Source organism: Rattus norvegicus, chromosome 2, assembly GCF_036323735.1.
Source record: "Rattus norvegicus strain BN/NHsdMcwi chromosome 2, GRCr8, whole genome shotgun sequence".
Taxonomy (NCBI): domain Eukaryota; kingdom Metazoa; phylum Chordata; class Mammalia; order Rodentia; family Muridae; genus Rattus; species Rattus norvegicus.
The window spans coordinates 81,969,582-81,974,134 of NC_086020.1; the positions used below are offsets into that span (position 1 = coordinate 81,969,582).

General features: G+C 39.7%; 1 pseudogene; it reads right to left on the reverse strand.

The window, feature by feature from the left end:
- Positions 1 to 3,067: 3,067 nt before the first annotated feature.
- Positions 3,068 to 3,563, reverse strand: Rps19-ps9 (ribosomal protein S19, pseudogene 9; annotated as a pseudogene).
- Between the last annotated feature and the right edge of the window lie 990 nt (positions 3,564 to 4,553).

Below are 4,553 nucleotides of genomic sequence, written 5' to 3' on the forward strand. Positions count from 1 at the left end.
TGGTTTACAAGTTCAGAAATTCAGTCCATTATCATCAAGGCAGGAACTTGGCAGCATGCAGACAAGAATAGTGTAGGCAGAGCTGAGAGTATTACATATTTATCTGCAGGCCTTTAAGAGAAGACTGACATCCAGGAGGTTAGAATGAGGGTCTGAAACCCCATATCCAGTGATACACCTTCTCCAAAAGGCCACACCTACTCCAAGACGGTCACAATTACTCCAGCAGGTCCATATCTTCTAATAGTGCCATCCCCTGGGCTTAGCATATACAAACCATAACAGGAACTGAAGCAGATACCAAGAGAGAATATATCACAGATACAGTCACAGATAACTAAGATAAAAAGGTCAAGTTACTAGCAAGGATATTGAGAAAGGAACATTCTCCCATTGCTGATGAGATTGAAAACTGGTACAACCACTTTGGAAATCAATCTGGCAGTTCCTCAGAAAATTGGAAATAGTTCTACCTCAAGACCCTACTATATATCCTGGGCATATACCCAAAACTTTCTCCACTATCCCACATTGACACTTCCTCCACTATGTTCATAAAACCCTTGTTCATAATAGGCAGATGCTGGAAACAGAGCTTCAGTGTGAGAGAAGTATATCAAAGAAAAAAAAAGAAGTGGAGAAAGAAAATAAAGTCCATAAACTGTGCTCACCAGAGGTGTGGCTTTCTTCCAATTCACTGTAAGGAACCTCACAGTGTACTGTACCACCTGTTTCTGGTTTACCAAAAACCTGAGCATCTCATTAGCACAAACATGGAGGAGAATGGTTAAAGAAAGCAAAATACATGGATTCAGGATCCAACTTTTAGTGACTTAGCCTCAACGTCTAACCCTGCTGTTCTGTAACTTAATGGAAATGATAGAAATGGCCAGAATAATTGCTTGTGCATATGAGGTAGTCATGTAATGTATCCTCTAATCTAGTGCAATTTTGCAAATGAAAGGGTATGTCCATAATGCTGTACTTTCTTGAGGAAATGAACACTACATAAGTGGACATATCTAATACTCTAGATGTGCTTTCCTCCTTTATGATATACACCTTTGAAAATAACATTAGTTAATAATAGTTATTTACATGATGGTGTGACTCAGAACCTATTTCCCAAAAAGCAGAATCTTGGTAGCTTTTAAATTCAGGTTTCTGAATTTCTGGCAGGATTAGAGATCTCCTATTAAGATACCCTGGTTTGCACACAATGTCTGTTCCATTTGACAAAGATATATTACATTATATTGTGGGGCAGCCTGTCACTTAATTTTTAATTCATTATCATGTTGACATTGTGATGGCTGCTATTAGACATGAAACTGAACCATTGTGAGCTTAGAATAAAATCATTGTACTTATTGGAATTAAATTGGCAAAAGCTAGAAAAATTAAGATATTTTTATTTTACAGGAGAGTGTTAGCAGCCACAAGAAGAGAAAATATTCCTACCAAAACTCTTCATTTACCTGTCTCATATACATTTTCTTGTGGAAAGCTATACTCTATTGTATACTTCAAATCAAAGCTTTTATCCCATCTTGGGGCAGCAAACAAAATCTGTGTGTTCCACACCAGTGAAGTCAAATGAATTATGCATAAGAAGTGCTGTTATAGAGAACCGCACATCTTCAGAGCAAGAATTTGTGAAGTGAGGGTAGTGGTGTCACTGCAGAAGTATGGACCCTCCCAAGAATATGCAAGGGCCTAAAACTAAAACACTACAAACAACACTTATGAAAAAAGAAAAACAAAGCAAACCTTTCCCAGTTCCATAGTGCCACACAACATACTTAGGACATACATTTTATTATAGAAACAGTTCACAAGTCAGGACTTCCTGCAGCACACTGGACAGAGATTTGACTCTCCAGAGGGTTCTCTGTGATACTAATTAAAGTATAATGAATTAATAATGCACCTGGGCCAATCTGAAGGAGAAACACAGTAACATGTACATGTATGTAACTTTAAAAGACATGACAAAGAACTCTATTCCTCTCAAGCGACCAGCTGTTTGAACTACTCGCTAAATCTTTTGAGTGCAGAAGAAGACATACTCATTTTGTTCATACATGTTCCACAAATTCTAGGAAGAACAGTTCCAGTAAAAAATAGTTCTTGCCAATTCTTGAGAAGTGCATGTCCTTTGCAACATATGTCCTTTGTTGAGGTAGTGAGTAAAGCCTCCCACATGGGATTGAATTCTCATCTATGATAGCATAATTGTTGAGAATTAAAAGACATATTTATCTGCTATACTAAGTTACATGTCCTATAAAATCCAAAATACTGTCTGATGAGAATTGAAGAGAGCCCCACCTATTATATGCTGTGTGACAAGCATTCCCTGTAAACACTCTGTGAGGTGACGAGACAGGGGTTTTGCAGCAGTCTGCAGTTTGCCTTTCCCTGCTGCAAAAACCCGTCTCCTTACTTCACAGAATGTCCATGGGAGGTTTTCTTCACCCTTAAAGTATATCACACTTATTTTCCTTGGCCCTCTATTGGTATTCTGCAGTAATTACATAGAAAATATATTTTATTCCCAAATACATCCAGGTAACTTAACTTTACTCATTTTATTCTATACCTCTTTTTCCTCATGGTACTTTCCTTCCAATTCTTCAGTGACTGCTGAACACTATAGAGGGCCCAGCTTCTAAATATTTTGGCACTGTTTTTTATATAGAAGGCAGATACTTTTCAAGTTTGCATAAATGATCATTCAAAAAGGAAGTCGGATATATTGTGTTCCTTTGGTGAAGCCTGCCCCAGTCATTCCTATTTAGTGAATCCCAGCCTTGTAGTGTAGAAGTTTCCAAAGCTCCCCTGGTAAACTGCCAACCTCTTTGGTTCTGAATATCATGGCTTCATAAGCTTACAACCTCATATGGAACTGCAGTAGAATTCTGTATTGAGCATAAAAACTGCCAGTTGAAAAGTTTTCTGGATATTCAATGACCAGAAATTAAGTTAAAATCAAACAGATAATGAATCTAAAGTTTTTTTCCTCCATCTTTATTAAATTGGGTATTTCATAAAAAATTATGAATGAGGCAATTTATTAACCCAGCATCCTTTGTTCTAATGCTTCTTGTTGGCAGCTGCCACCTGTCCGGCGATCCTGCCCAGATCTCTCTGTCCCTAAGGTGTTAGCTTGCAGCCCCTGTCTTGGTCCTTTTCCACCATTTTCAGCCCCTTCAGGGGTTGGAGGACCCGGAGGTTGGGCCACACTCTTAGAGCCTCTGCTGAAGTGGCTGGGCCTAACACCCTTTCTCTGCAGACCTCCTTAGATCTTGGTCAGGGAACCAACCCCAGTACCACCACGGAGGTACAGGTGCCGTGCTGTGGAAGCAGCTCTTGTGTAGAGTGCTGTGGAAACAGCTCGTGTGTAGAACCAGTTCTCAACATATGGGGCAAGCTCTTTATGTTTGCCAGCTTGACTGTGTCCACCCATTCTGGACTTTCAGCTTCCCAGACTTTTTGAGGAAGGCTGCCAGAGCTCTGACGAACTCCTGCTGGTTAACATCTTTTACAGCAACTCCAGGCATCTTGCAGCCTCTGCTCTGCCAGCCAGGGGAAAGGGCAAATTGGGTATTTCTTATTTACATTTCAATTGTTATTCCCTTTCCCCGTTTCCAGGCCAACATCCTCCTAACCTCTCCCCCTCCCCTTCTATATGGGTGTTCCCCTCACAATCCTTCCCCCATTACCGCCCTCCCCCCAACAATCCCGTTCACTGGGGGTTCAGTCTTGGCAGGACCAAGGGCTTCCCCGTCCACTGGTGCTCTTACTAGACTATTCATTGCTACCTATCAGGTCAGAGTCCAGGGTCAGTCCATGTATAGTCTTTGGGAAGTGGCTTAGTCCCTGGAAGCTCTGGTTGGTTGGCATTGTAGTTCATATGGGGTCTCAAGCCCCTTCAAGCTCATTCAGTCCTTTCTCTGAATCCTTCAACTGGGGTCTCATTCTTAGTTCAGTGGTTTGCTGCTGGCATTAGCCTATGTATTTGCTGTAGAATGGATGGAACTGGAAAATATCTAAAGTATTTTTGACAGTGCATGTCAATGTTGCGTTTAATGATGTCACTGGAAACTTCGTTCTGATCCTGGTATTTGTAGACTTTAAGCTGCACTTGCTGTTATATAATACAATACCAGCGAACACTGCCTAAAACAACCCAGGAAGGACATGAGAGTATTGTGTGCTATGAATTGCTGTCTTATTGTGAAAACAAGGCGTTTTCTTTTAAAAGAAATGTACAGGTTTACTTATAGAAAATAAGGACTTTCAATATTTTTCCTCCAATATTTCTCAACATTTAAATTACATACCCTTGTATGCATTATGTCAGAGTATTTGACCTAGAAATTGCTGTTTGACTTGCATTTCATTTAAAGAAATTATTGAGTGGGTTTTTACATCAGTTTAAGAAAGTCGTATAAACAATTTCTTTTATGATTCTACTAATGACTGCAAATTTGTATTACCCAAACATATGCAAAGTTATTGAAAAACTCATGATATGTTATATGAGTATG